Here is a 14911-nt window from a genome sequence, read left to right on the forward strand (position 1 = left end):
TTGGTAAAAAAAATTGGTCCATCAGTTAAATCTTCTATTTGCTTTATATAAAATAATGTGTACGTAGAAAGAGATGAGGGTAATTTGTGTAGTGCAGCTATACTTCATATAAATTGATCTACACTAATTAATAGAACGTATTCAGTCATATGTAAGAAAGCTTGTGATCTTTAATGGATCTAGGAAAGACATTTTTAAACTGTTAACTTCGTGATTTTTCTCAGACTGACTCGAGAGACTTCTGCTTCGCCCTAAACGCTGAAGCACAATTTAGAATCATCATGACATCACTAATCCGCAATGTAAAGTAGTCCGAAATGCAAGGAACGATGGAATCTGCAATAAGCTACCGATAGGGATAATTGCGTTAGTGCACGCGAGACAGCCTTCGTAAAGCAAATATTATAAAATATTGCTCGAACTCACTCTATTCCATCGAAGCAATATTCGGCTGGATCAAATAAAAAAAAAACTACGTCCTTGACACTATCTTATAATTGATTATGTATTCGCTCAACGTTCTCTTATCTGTCAACGAATTTTTTTTTTTTTTTGTTTTTTTTCGCTGGAAACCTTCAGGTCTGATGTTTAGCATTTCGTAGAATCCGGGCTTTGACACCGCCAAACGTACAATTAGTAATTTCATTTTCCAGTGACCAGAAAAGGTTACAATCTGTCGGAGCAAAATTTACAACGGGTAAGGCTACGAACGAGCCTGACAGGACACTTTTCGCAATCTTTGCTATGTGTGCCCCAACATTGTCGCGAAAAGCACTTATCTTGCCTTATCTATCCGCTCTTTTTTGCAATATGCAACTAAATCATATACGTATGTCCTTGGTAGCCATCTACTTGGGATAGACGCCTAAAACCACTCGGAGCTTAGGCGGAGTTACCTACATGTTTTTTTGTTTCTCTCAACTGAAGACACCGTTCCTAGCCGCTTACGATCAGTTACTGCGACGATGTGACCTTCGGTGCCGGGCGAGATGCTAACAAGCAACGAAAAGCCGTGTCTTTTTGCAATGCTTCGTATTATATCCATATAAACATATATACCATAGAATACCCAGGCTTATAATTTTTAGATAGATCCGAAGTTTCTTCTGATGGTCACATGAATGACTGCAGTTGAATCTCTCGCTCAACTGACAAATAACTAACCGGCTGTCTGACGTCAAAAGCGCTTTCAATCGATCCTCATCAATTTTAGATGCTTAATTTTTACCTCCAGTTATGAAAAAAAACGCACCCTTGAACATTGTGATTTGAACAGGTTTGAGTAGAGTTCCCAATTATAGGGATCTCGCTGTTCACGACATAAGTATTCCAGGCTACTTCGGCAGTCTTCGGCCTCAGTGAAGGCTGAAATAAGGTCGGTGTCAGAGCAGCTTTAACTCGACGTAGTATCCCATCTATTGCACAGCAAAATGATTACGGACTTAGAGCGCAAAGAGAGCAATCTTCAATAGTAAAAATCAAAAAGCGGAAAGGTTATAAAGGAAATGAACATAAAGATAAGCCGAAAGCACTTGTGCCTCAAACTATACACGTATATAATCTTCTAACCTATCACTGAAAGTGATTGTTAAAGAAGTTGGCGCCGAGTTTTACTGTATCTGCCATGTATGTATTATAGTGTGAACTACATTTTAGCTACGATGATTAATTGTTTTTTTCTGAGCTGTTAGTAAGGGATGTTTATTAAAAAAGAATATGATTGCTTTTATATATATACCTAATATTCTTCAAACGAAACAGGCAATTATGATGCGAGTAGCAATCTACAGAATATATATACATATGAATTATTTCGTGAACTCACTATCTTAAACATGTACGTAGACCTAGGGATACGCGTAACTCTTTGTGAATACCCGAAGAGAGGACGACGCTGGCAGAGCAATAGTAAAGCGAAAGTATAGCTCGGGAAGCGACGACAACTTTGAACCTCGAAACTCACCCGCTGAGTCTACGAGTGCAATCAAAGGTCGCCTTTCGAGCCCAAATCTCTAGCAGCAGTAGTATATAGCAGGCTATATACAAATACTGTGAATGGAATGATTTCCGTAAGGTAAAGGTAGAGCACTTCCTAGTATTGGTACATTTTCAGTGTTGGAGCATGGGTCAGATTGGCAAAAATGGCCAATTCTTGTGAACTTTTGCTACGACTACTTCCGCTTTCGCTCATCATCCCATAGCGTTGTTCTAGTCTGCGGCTTTTGCAATCAGCCTCCTTGGTCATCTTTACAATCCTTTCGTTGCTTCATTTTCCGCTTGTGTTCTATGTCGGTACTGCGCTGCCATACATTTATATCAACCCTTTGTTTTACACCGTGCACCCTCCACAAGGTCTCCTATTTGCCCTATCTTCGCTTACGAACGACTTGCCGTCTGCGCCTATGCCTCACCTATGCGGCTGGTTGAGGTTCTGCTTCGACATGTGCGCGTGTTGAAATTTACGCTTCAGTTGAGCGTTATTCACCCTTGCAAAGATATTTAAACGTGCTACAGCTCTTGCGTCCTGTTTCTTCTTCATACACATAAACATATAGAGTTAAAAACAGCCCTCGGTTATTATTCCGAATCGTGTATTATTTGTACTGGTATAGTATCACAGGGTCTCCTCGGATATGTTGTCTGCTTTACAATGACATTCTATTTTACATCAACTAGACTCTCTGCAATAGCCTCTGTTCCTATATCCATCTTTATAGCTTTTGTGAAATAGTTCATTATTCTAGCTGCAGCGTGGGTTGGGCCAACCTACCGGGTTGGTTGAAATATATTTGCCGCATTGTGCCTATGTACACAAGGGCTAGTCAAGACCGACGAAGCCTTTTTGTTGTCCCGAGACACAGATAGCTGATCTAAGAGTGTTACCATTGTCTCCGTGGCTAACGGTACAATGATTTCCGCTGGTGTTGCTGCACGAAGAACTACTCATTACAGTTCTAAATCAAAAAAGGTAAGAAAGATACTGCCTCTTTCTCAGCGATAGCCTTTCTAACAACGGCGTCTGACAAAAGCGGGCTCTCTGTATCAGTGATACGCCTTCATGAGAGTCTTACCACTTTCATATTGCACTACAATATTTCAATAACGTAAACTTGAAGGGGTATCCAGTAATCTTTCGAGCCTTGTCATTGTCCTTATTAAGCCCGCTTTTCCCATTGTTTCCTGCTTTCGCCTTACCAGTTTTGTGCCTTAGTTTAAGGGTCTTTCCTGTTCAGCTATCGGTCGTGTTACTGCCTGATCGCTGGCTCTTGTTCGTCGCCGGGAGCAGCTTGGTTCTCTTGCCAGCAAGCCAAACTGTACGAAATCGTACCAACATGAGGATAAGATGGGAAAAGAGTCACGCAACAGCAGAGAATCTTCTGGGCCTATGGGAGCTACAACATTCAAAATTGGTGACCTTGTGAGGCTGTCAAGGGCTTTGTAGGGAACCCAAGAAATGTCAGCGCTTAGCTCAAGAGCAAAACGCTTTTTGTTGATGTTTGTATATACATATATGCGCATCTAGTCGCTACACGTTTTGAAAGAAGGACTGCATAGAACGAGCTGTAAGGAGAAGTTTTATATAAATTTGATTGGCAAGGCTTTAGGAGATAACACAGGGCAAAAAAGCAATCCATACCGAAGGCACGCTTGCTATGGGCAAGCGTTCAAGAGAACTTCAATTAACTGTCGTGAGTAAGCTGCTTTTGCAATAGGCGTCCAAATTTAGATACACTAATTTCACCACCGGCTTTAAGGTTGGTTAGATTTGAGTACGGTTCTACTAAATTAATTATGATCCTTATCATCATAATAGTGCGTTTTTCTTCAAATCCTTCCGAGGCATTCGTGGTGAGCTCACTGGGTAACGACGTTGACTTTTATGTAGAAATTTTGCTCAATTTTTCGACAGTTGAACACATACAGTGCAACGTTATTACATAAGAGTATCATCATTTGCACTGGTCATAAGCTAGTCACAACCGATATTGAAAATCATAGCTTCGGTGAAAACAGACATGCCTTAAAGCAGACTTCGAAGGAAATTATCTAGGTAAAATATTTAGACGGAATACGTAATAGATATAGACGGAAAGCTGAGAAGCGATGCCGATCTAAGCACCACAGATTTTGCCTCTGAAAAAAATTCGCTTTTCCTACCTATGAGAAAAAGCTCTTTTCGCGTAAGCACCCGTTCTGGCACGCATATGTTTAAAGGAAACAGAAGGCCAGTAGATTCGTTCCTTTCAGTAAAGCGTTTTCACTTACCAGCCAATATTGCGCAAGATATTCTATCCAAGGTTATTACAAATTCATGCTTACGCTTTATGTACTACGTACCTGAAAGCTAGCTCATTCGGGAATGCCCTTCAGATTACCGTCCATTTGTTGAGGACATTATTATTGTCTTATTATTATTCGCTCTGAACGCCGCTTACGAGGAATAGCGTACCTACTGCTGAACCGTATCCATTGTCTTGTGTACTTTTTCTTTTAGCTGCCTGCCATAGGAATGTAGTGGCATCGCATGTAGAAAAAAGAAATTTGCTAGGCGATAGATGCTGTCGGTATGTAGATGTCAAAGCGTATACGTAAACGTGCACGCATGTTTGCAATACTGTGATCTTGTATATACAAAACCAGCTCAACCTGTTAATAGAGGATTTTTGATTAATGGAACTCTATGGTGAAAGCATAAGACGCTGTTATTTGACTGGGGTCCTATGAGGCGTAATGGCTTACTTCGAGTTGTTATGTCGCACAACCGCAATGTACAGTAAGGGTACTTCTTTGATCTTCATGGTTTTTTCACTTAGAAACTTCGATATGGAAGGTTTACAGCTTTTCTCGCAGTACCTTGTTTCAAAAATGGAAACTAGATAAAGGCAAAGTGCGGTTTTGTAAACGCTTAGATTCAATCACTGTCTATTGTTATAATGTTTTTGCTTTTATATAGCAAAATTGGGTTGTCCCATCAAAGTACTTTGTTGGCATCGTTTCAAGCCTTTTTCTACGATAAACTAGTCAAGCGCTAAAAACAGAATGAACGACCTAAGCTCGAACAGGATAAGAGTACAATATACCGTTACAATCCTCTCTGGTTACATATACAAGACGATTTTTCTCCGGGTTAAGGATCACATATAACCCTAACCCTAATTCAGGATAAAACCTCATCTCCTATAAGTTCCTCTCAGAAATGTGGTCCAGCCTCGCATCTAATTTGAAGTGCGTAGACAAGTTGATTAAAACAATCGAGGAATAGCATTGAACATGTAGCGCATTTCTTAATTACTAAAGACATCGCTAATCGATTAAGGCTGTGAAGTCCCGATCAGATCCTACTGCTTCGACAGAACCGGTAGATATTAAAACTTCCGAAGAACTGTGGAACGGGCACTGAAACACTTTTACGGTGACCGTCGTATATATCCATTCGCTAGCCCAGTGGAACATATACCGCAGCGTCTTAGAGAGGATGGGAAGTGTTGTGGATGGTCCAAAGCGTTACACCAACCCTTGGACTGCTGCTAATCGAATATGATCAACCGTTGGGTAGATCGATACATTGATCAAGAGAGAATTGGCTCGAAGCAAAGACGAGTCTAAGGCATATCTTGGGGCATATATATGGGTAACGCTGTCAAGCGCGTACCAATAATCTCTGTGTTTCGAGTCCTACGTGCGGTATCGCCATGAGGCGTTCCATCAGACAGACGGCTGGCTCCCATCACAAAATGCGCCAACAGCTGTACGTATGAACGCACGAATCTAAAGCTAAAGTAAAAGACGAAAGCTAAAGTATTCATATTTAACATCCGATATAGTGATTCCCCCGTGTCCGACAAGCATACGTGAACTCGTGCGCTCGGACTTAACGTATATATTTTCGTCATATTTTCGGGTAACGTTGACAGCCGTGGTAAGAACAATGTGAATCCTCGTGAAGGACCTTGCCTGTTTACATGACGACGCGTCGCTCACACAGGACGAAATCGGTGATTGAAATTTCTGTCATCGCCAATCCCTACTCATGTTTTTCATTGAAGCAGCTGTCCATCGCTCTCCTTTAATTCTACCCTGAGTTGTCTTGCTTAAATTATCAGTAAACAACAATCCTGCCAGTCGCAACTCGGCTGCTTATATTCCTAGTACCTTCTTTGCGCTCTCTTCTCTGTTACTTGTCCTGACCGTCGTTGTGCTCATAAGGGTCGATCTCTAAAAAGTAATGGCCGAAGTGTTTAAAGCAAGCGACTTCGTTTTTTAGCCCAACATACAACACTATTAATATAGGGCAACTATCATAGAGTTAGAAGGGGGCTGTGTTACTACAGCTTCGAAAATTTACGTCCAAAACCTTTTGTTTGTTGCAGTATAAAAACAGTTCGATTCAGAGGACTAGGATTTTCGAAATCGTAAGTAACATGTTGGGTTATGTGGGAACAAGTATTGTGTGTCAATATACGTTACGTTAACCCGAGATTCCTTCTGCTGACATCAAATTTTATAGATGAATCTCTTAATAAATTTAAAAACGATCGTCCATGGCCGACAACAAAGTAGCAAACTACCGCCCAACCTCAACAATACGAGCTAAGAAATTCGGAGAGGATATTTCAAGCAATGCGGCTGTTTAGCGGACAAGCTTAACAAAGCTATGAAAAGTTGGCAATTCCGATGCATAAACGATTAAAAACATGATCGCATCGACCTAGACCCGTGTCTATCAACTTTATTTTACTTCTGACGGAGTCGACGCCCGATCAGAGATATCATGGATTGCGGATGCCTTTAACAGAACAATAATAAAGTTCGTTAAAGCCAGCCAAACGGGGCGGAACTTAACACAGGGTTCGGTCTGGTTGGTGACCATAGGCGTTGCATGTTGACAGCGTCGAAAAGGCGGTAGCGAGTAATAATCAAATTATAGTTATGGAAGCTAGAAGCACAGTTGGTGCTTTATAGCTTACCGATGAGTGAATATCACGATACAAGCATCGACCCACAGGTTTACTTTAGGCGTATTCATTCGCACCCTTCAGCAAATAGGTCATCGCGTTGGTAAAATGGCTGCCTCCATTTCTATATGTCGTGCGTTGAAAAGATAAATTCGCTTGATAAATGAAAAGCAAAAGCATGATATATCCTGATAGATGAAGGGTCGGTGCATCTTGGTTCACATTAGACACATTTAAATGTGTCGCCTCGTTTCTATGCTTTGCGTAATTAATTGATTTTTCCACAGATCACTTTTTGCTGGTAATTGCCATCGGGTGTTTATCATCTTGGGTCTGTAGGTAAGTATAATCTTCTCATGTCTTGCACAGGTCCCTGGATCTTGTTTTGGGGCGATCTTGAAGTTTAAATTTGGCTGGCTTAGATCTGCGACGGTAACGTCCTATTTTGCTACAGGTCAGAAGTGCCCGGGTATAAAGCGCGAAGCAAACAGTTTCATGTGAGAGAAGACCGAACTTGATGAGGGTAAGTGCAGGGGTACAGTGGAGAATTGCTATGTCTTTTAGCTGCTGCGCAGAGTGGAAGCAGCCTAGAAGAATGCTGAATAACCTTCCTTTAACCACATAGCGAGGATTCAGGCGACCGTGGTGCGTAAAAGTCAACGGCGTCTATACCTAAACGAAAAGTCAAGTGGTGAAGGAATCAAATTCACTCGACGGATTCTGGTGTCTATTATAATAGAGCCAAAGCGCGAGACTGCTGTGTGAAGGAGCGTCTACTGGACGCGAGTCTCGGGTCAAAACGGAAATGGGCACAGCTGCTGTCGGAAGGGCTATATGTGTATTTTCGAAGAAAGAGAGACAAAAGTGTTTCAATGCTCTAGCGAATGAGCGGTAGAGATAGGGAAGACACCAACAGAAGGACAGAGAGAGACACGTGCATTGGCATAGGGAGAGAGAAGAAGTGGGGTAAAATAAAAAAGCTGAAGTGAGAGATCGTGGGATTTCGAGAGCAGACGCTTTAAATATCACTCCGTCATTCCGTTCCTGCTGCTGTCGTTGGCGCCACCGCAGCTTTCTTCTAGCCTTTTCGTTGTCGATGTACGCAGCCATGTCGAACAGTGCGTGCACATTCGGGGCCGGGGCAAGAGCTCATTTCGACATCGCAACCGCTCGCAGAAGTGGCGACTACCGCCATGCTAGCAAGCCGACGGGCAGCATTCACGGTAGTGGCAACGACATAGAGGATGAGGCCGGTCTCGGTAGACAGATTCTAATCGATCTCCTATGAAAGTCACGCACACATAATCGTAGGATAGAGTAAATGACGCACGACTAGACGCACTTATATTCGAGTTCTTGGCATATCTAATCGTCCGAGCAGAGACCCGACGGGTCCCCGGCAAGTACTTTTTTCCAAAGTCACATATATATGCTATCGGACGATTAATAACAGTAGGGTTGTTTCTTTTTACAGGTGAACGCGTACAGTACATAGATACATATGGACAATATTAGATCGCCGACTAGGTCAGCGTAGAACAACGGTCAACGGTTAAAATTGTATAGAATTTAAGGATATCAATATCAACTGAGCAAATCAGATGAAACAACCCCAAGCGTTGTTGCTATTTTCAGCGACGACATGGAATTATTCCGATCGAACGCTACACAGTCGCAAACGGGTGCAGCCATTTTCTATTTTTTGGTCATGTTTAAGAGAAGACGTATCAAATATATTGAAAAGGTCTATGAAACGGTTTGTATTTAGAGCGGACTGGAACATTTGAACAATACAAATAATCCAAGCAATTATCAACTTGTAATCTTCTTTCTCTCTCCGTTACGTTAACAAAAATGCGCATGGCCATATGCCTTCATTTCCGCATCGCTGTTAATTACCATCAGCCCAACCATTCAGATCTGTCCCGAAGCTGTCAGTGAACCGAACTGTAAGTAGTATTGGGCGACAGCATATCTGCGTCTGGGCCTATCCAAAGAATACGCTACTGGCAGCCTTCTGACGGGACGCACCGAGCCTGTTGCCGCGTCTCGCCTCACCCCACTTCAGCAGCTCGCTATTCCATGTGCCTCAAATGTGGTTCGATGGTGTAGCGTCATACATACGTGACGTACCGCGAGGCGAGTGGACGATCGTCCAGTATTCAAGCACTTTTCACTTTTCTCTCTCTTTCAAACACAGCGTTCCGGCCTGCCAAACCAGTGCATGTAGCGAGAGACTACTTGCAACGCTGCGTGAGACCTGCGTAACAACCACGCTCCGGTAACTGCCCAATAATAAATAGTGTCGTCTTAAATACAGAGTGAAAAAGAAGTAGATGCGAATATTAGAAGTGACAGGAATTGGCCGAAGAGCTCCTGTTGCAACTATTTGGCATCCTGAGCTCGTCTGGAATCTTTCGTCGCTAACTTCCCACTATATTGCGAGCGGTTGCCGTTCTCTCTTCTCTCGTCCTAGTATCTTTTCCATTTCCGTCCTTTTTCGAAGCCACATATCCTTATTTTGCCTCTCGCTTCCACTATTTCATCCCACGTCGGTACAGCCATGGACGCCCCCATGACGCCGCCGACAATAACGGCGATGACAGCGGTGATAGTGATGAATACGATGATGAAACAGACAATAAAAACAATACAGTGGGAAGCCAGCAGCAGTTAAGAGACAGGCAGCCGGCCTTTTCAACGCTTCAGCGAAGTCATGCCTTGTTGTCCCGCTTGGCATTTGCCATTGCCTAGGCTCTCCGTTATGCGTGCCACGTGCTCTCAAGAGCAACACTATCGCCGAGCTGGATCATCTCCCCACTATATAGTGTTATTTTCTTAGTGCTTAATATATTAAATGGCGGACCAATATTTCGTCACGTTATCGATCGTGGAAAAGCGTGCAAATGCCGACAAATAGTTGTGCTTCGAGTTTTCGTGGCAGCGAGCGTTCCTTAAGTTGAACCCTAAAAGTTGAACCCTGAAGTTGCCAATGAACGATGGGTCGGCCGATTTCGCTATTAATTCTCTTATGAGATAATTTTCCCACGAGGCTTTTGCCTCGTTCGCCCTTTTCAACATACAGTAACGCACATCACCATGATACTGCTACTGCCAGAAGATCTTTGAGGCGCATGGATGTCAGAGCCGGGCAGTGACGTTTAATAGCAAAGTTACGAACGGTACGACCATAATAATACTATGGACTATACTGCTTCACCGATGGGTTTCAGTGTGAGTGGTAATTGTATTATCAAGTGGCGGCCAAGAATAGAGCTTTGTCTGAATAATTTTCCCAATATAATAGTGCCAATTATTTGCTCATTATGGTACGTCTTTTGTTCTATTAGTGCGATTCCTATAACGTAAAATTTAGTGTTGTCGTGCAATAAACGTTTGTTTACTAATATTGGCCGTTTAATGCAGACCTTTTCATCATCTTCCACTACTACTACTCACTGAAGTATACTGAAGTGAGTAGTAGTGGAAGATGATGAAGTAGATAATCAACGTATCAGGACTCATTAAGCTGTAGCTTCATGAGTCGTAATGGGTTTACATTAAGCCATCAAATAGGGACTGTAAGATTTTGCAGCTGCACATTGACTTTAAGGAGACTAAACCCACTGGTTTAATTGACGCGTCTGTCTGCGACTACTGTAGAAATCCCATCTTTTTTACTACACGTCATAATTGGATGTAAGAGCGGGTTTTGTTGCAGTGCGAACGCAAAGAGAAACAAGCGTCTTTACGTCTCTATTTTCGATTCTTGCTCAAACCAGGCAAAACCCGTTTTTCATCATTTCTTCCAATCGTTGATGGTATACATCACCCGGCATGGATGGAGCAGGATTTATAACTAAGGTAAACAAATTTGATACCTCTACATACATCAAACTACTACTAACACACGTGCATTTTGAGATAAGTCGGCTTCCGCCACGGCTCTCGTCAGTCGTCTTCGAAAGGGGTTTTCCAGGAGATTTACTTAAAATTAAATTCGCGGATTTGTCCGAACATACTACTCAAGGGGTTTTTAGTAGCCAAACTTTACTGGACACATGGTCTACACGGCGAGCCGTCCTCACCGCTGCAGTTCCAAAATGAAACTTACACTTATGAACAACTTAAGTTTTTTTTATTTTCGGTGTCTCACTATAATCCGCCTACTAAAATCTCGAAAAAGCAACGCCCTAGCGAACTATTAGCATCCATTTCTTTCCTCATTGGGCTGTTTCAATACTCTAAACGTCTTCACACTATAAGTCGAGAGGTATTACGATTGACTTAATCTAAGAATGGGGCAGAAAGTAGAGTAAAACGCGGAGTAGTTGGGTAGATACTATTTGCTAATGGATCCTATGCACTTTCATTCTTTCTGTACGATAAGCCCATTGAAACATGCATAAGCCTTTTTTGTTCCTTCAAACCGTTAAAAGCTTTAGTTGCTCCACAGTAATCTTAACTGAAGTAGCATTTCTTTTCGAGCGTGGCTTGTCACGTGCTTCACTCCACTGATGGCAATCGCGGTAAAAGCATACGATTGCTGGCATGAGCGAAAGAGTCTATAGACAAGCTGTACTCTCAACCCCATACTTGCTAATGGCCTTCACTTAAGAATGTCTTATCGTATTGATATTTGTTCTTTCCTTTCGACTTCACCTTAGTTCATCATCAAACACGCGCTTCGCCTCCGTCCGAACAGCTGAATTCACAGATCAGCGACAAAAACGTCACTACTCATAACGACAACGAACTTCAAGCGCCCTGTTCTCTGTATTTCGCTCGGATAACAATAACTAGAACAGCCCTATCTGCGTATCACCTTCTTACGAAATGGCTGACAAGGTTGACATCAAGTTGATACAAGTTCTTCAAAGTTTCGGCTACTTCATCTTCTTCTTGCCGCTGTTTGTCAGTGCTTTTTGTTTTCCTCCTTATGTCACTGTCTATCTTGCCCCCTGCGAGGTGGGGAAAAAACACTGCTTAGCGAATATTAACGCGGCTTGCTTAGTCCTTTATCTCATACTTTCCATGGAAAGGTTGTGGATGCGGTACGCGGCATGCTAGTCCAGCGAGCACTGTGTTCAACGTTGCGACAGAGAAGTGGGGTGGGTAAGTTGGTCAGTTCGGCGACCCTATCTAATTTGCAAATGGCTAACCTTAAAATGAATGTAGCACTGTTTTGTTGCCTGCTAGGAACATGTAAGTGTTCGTCGTCTACAAATACAGTCTGACACACACACACATTTATATAAACTTTTCGGACTATCTATATATTAATGCGCTGCATATTTTGCCGATAGTTTGATTATTTACATTTTTTTTTTTATCCGAAAATGGGTTTTGAACTTTTCGGCTTTACTGCCGTTAGCTAATCGGCCAAGTATTATAGTTTAACTAACTACAAAGTGTAATAGGGTCGTCACCAGCCAGGCCGGCGATAGGTTGTCAGTTCTCTCTCATTTCTCTAACTCTAGCATTGCTAGCACATTGGCCCACGCTAAACCCGAAGACTGTTTCTCTAGATGAAGACATATTGCTTTTTGCTGTTCACTATTTGGGATACCTAGTTTCATTCAAATCATTAAATCCCAATCAAATGGCTCAAGCAATATGAAAACCTATGAACGACGCTTAAGAGGGTTTTCTGCGCAAAATCAGTATAGATAATATATTACGTAGGCAGGGTACGTAGGGTAGACTGGAACAGATCATCTTTTTCTAATAAACACCCGCTGGGGAATGTAAAACTCGCTAACCGAACGATTGAGGTATAGCAAAAGGGAACTGTTTGGGGGTTTGACAAGTATTTGTGTTTATTCAGATTGGTATTACTTTTAATAACTAATTGACTGAGTTTTAAGCCCATGTAGAAACTACCCAGAAAAACAGACATCAAAAAACACCACAGGTTATGCTAATTAAAGCTCGGATTCTATTTCTTCTGTAAATTCGACTTTTTCTAAAGAAGCTGCAAGAACAGGGCGCGATAATGAGCTGTTCTAGTGGTGTGTGCCATCCCGCTTAATGTTAATGATCGTACATTTTTTTATAACCCTGAAACCCTGATGTATTGCAGTTTACATAAGAAATGTGTTATGATTTTCAAGCTTATTTAATCGTTGTTCTAAGGTTTTGTTTCTAAAATAGTTATACTATACGCAGTATGGCAAAAAAATATTATAGGTGTTCTTTAAAATAACTATATCAAATCCACTACGATGTCGATCCCAGCTAAGAGAACATCCAGCGTCCTCGCTTTCTAGTTCTAATTTTGGTACCATAGGCAATGCGGACTATGGACCTCGCCGTTTGCACGTTTTTTTTTCCTGCGGTTCGGTGATAATGTGACTTCTAGTGTAGGACTAGTGATGAAAGTGCACATCAGACTGACTTCACGCACGGGCATCGCCGACACAAACGGCTTCAAGGCAGTCTAGTCCGTACCACCCCCCAATCCATAATCCACAGTTAGCGATTGTTAGGGTGCCAAACTTTTGGAAGTGGTCAACGAGTTGCTCACAATTAACTTTTTGGCTGCCTCATCGTCATGAATAAGGTTATTTGTGAGCGCTTATTACTGAGGTGAACCCGGTTTTCCCAGCAAACACAATTCTTCTATCATCATTCTCTTTAATAGTAGCTTAGGTTAAAAAGTTACTTGGGAAAGACAGACCAATCGAATGCCCTTTTTGTTTGCTTTCTGGTTAGGGACTAATCAATCAGCGTGAGTACCCTCGCCCAGTCAGCTGCTTCTGCTCGATGAAAGAGGGTGGCGCCTTCACTGCTCGTTGTTCCTGCAAGCGGAAACTGAAGTTTTTCCAAAGCATCCGCCTGTCAAAACAGGCTAAGGAGTGTGAGTTGCCTAGGCCATGCCCAGTAATGACGCCAGCTGCTTCTTTCCTGAAAAAAAGACGGGGATGCGAAATTCTCAGCATATACAAGAACGAGTGCCTAGTCATCTTCAAGGGTTGCCTGGTACTAGAGGCGTTTGAGGTAGCACGGAAGCGGGGTCACGCATTGGATTCGTATTCCAAAGCTATCCTAGACCTGTGCACTGCGTCAACCTAACACTGGCATAGGTTTAGTTAACCCTAAGGGCCTAACGAATTAACTACTTTCTGTTTTTATATCCCACTTAATGCGGTGGTGAAAAAGATCGTAACTATGTACAAAAAGTACTGATCGATTTTCACGCATGAAACAACACTTGCATTTATGTGGTTCCGGCCGCGATTATAACGACAAGACGCCGGCAGTGACAGCCCAGTCCTTGCCTCAGACAGCGCCTCTTGCAAGTCTCTCCGTCTGTAGGGTTCACAGGGATCGTAAGTCCATATATTACTTGTGTAATAGACCACATAGCTAATAGTCAGTGGAAAGAAATAGCACATAGCATCGCTTCAAGTTGTAGCTTGACACCTCGCAATGCAAATCTGCTCTTTGCTGTGTCCGGCGGGGGTCTAGAGCGGATTTAGTTATATCGTGAGTTTCCGTTTGGATAACCGCCGGGGTAAAACTCCACGGCTGAGGTCTGGGATGATTCGATATATAGGGAGTAGCGACCGAGAGCCGAGCGCTGATTAAAGATCTTAAATCTGTCAACAGTGGCCTCCTTGCTACGGACAAAAACAAGCCTTATTTGCCAGCTCTGGATCTCAGACGTTCGCTACAAACAGGATACCTATCATAAGTCATTGACGTACCAGTCTGCTTTCCTTTTGACCCAATTGACTTGGTCTTTGTTTCTCAGCTGTCCGATACAAACGCAATATCACCAGTAGAGAAGCCGATAGAGCTCCTAACATTCCTGTTGCTGCCACTTGAATCTGGAACGCGCACGCCAGCTTATCTATACCAGGTCAAAACGAGCTTGACTGCTTCGAAACTGGAGCCAGTTAGCTCCCGCCCCCGAATTCAGCTTACAAGATTTCTTACGAGAGGCACGTATC

The 14911-nt window shown here is 42.6% G+C and overlaps 1 long non-coding RNA gene across 1 annotated transcript in view; it reads right to left on the minus strand.

Moving 5' to 3' along the window:
- Positions 1 to 1890, minus strand: part of LOC147752504 (uncharacterized) — a 6117-nt gene extending 4227 nt beyond the window's left edge. Inside the window, exon 1 of the long non-coding RNA XR_015313931.1 lies at positions 1826 to 1890. This is a non-coding gene — a long non-coding RNA (uncharacterized LOC147752504). The remainder of the gene's footprint in view (positions 1 to 1825) is intronic.
- Between the last annotated feature and the right edge of the window lie 13021 nt (positions 1891 to 14911).

Source organism: Varroa jacobsoni, unplaced genomic scaffold, assembly GCF_002532875.2.
Source record: "Varroa jacobsoni isolate VJ856 unplaced genomic scaffold, vjacob_1.0 scaffold_1213, whole genome shotgun sequence".
NCBI lineage: Eukaryota > Metazoa > Arthropoda > Arachnida > Mesostigmata > Varroidae > Varroa > Varroa jacobsoni.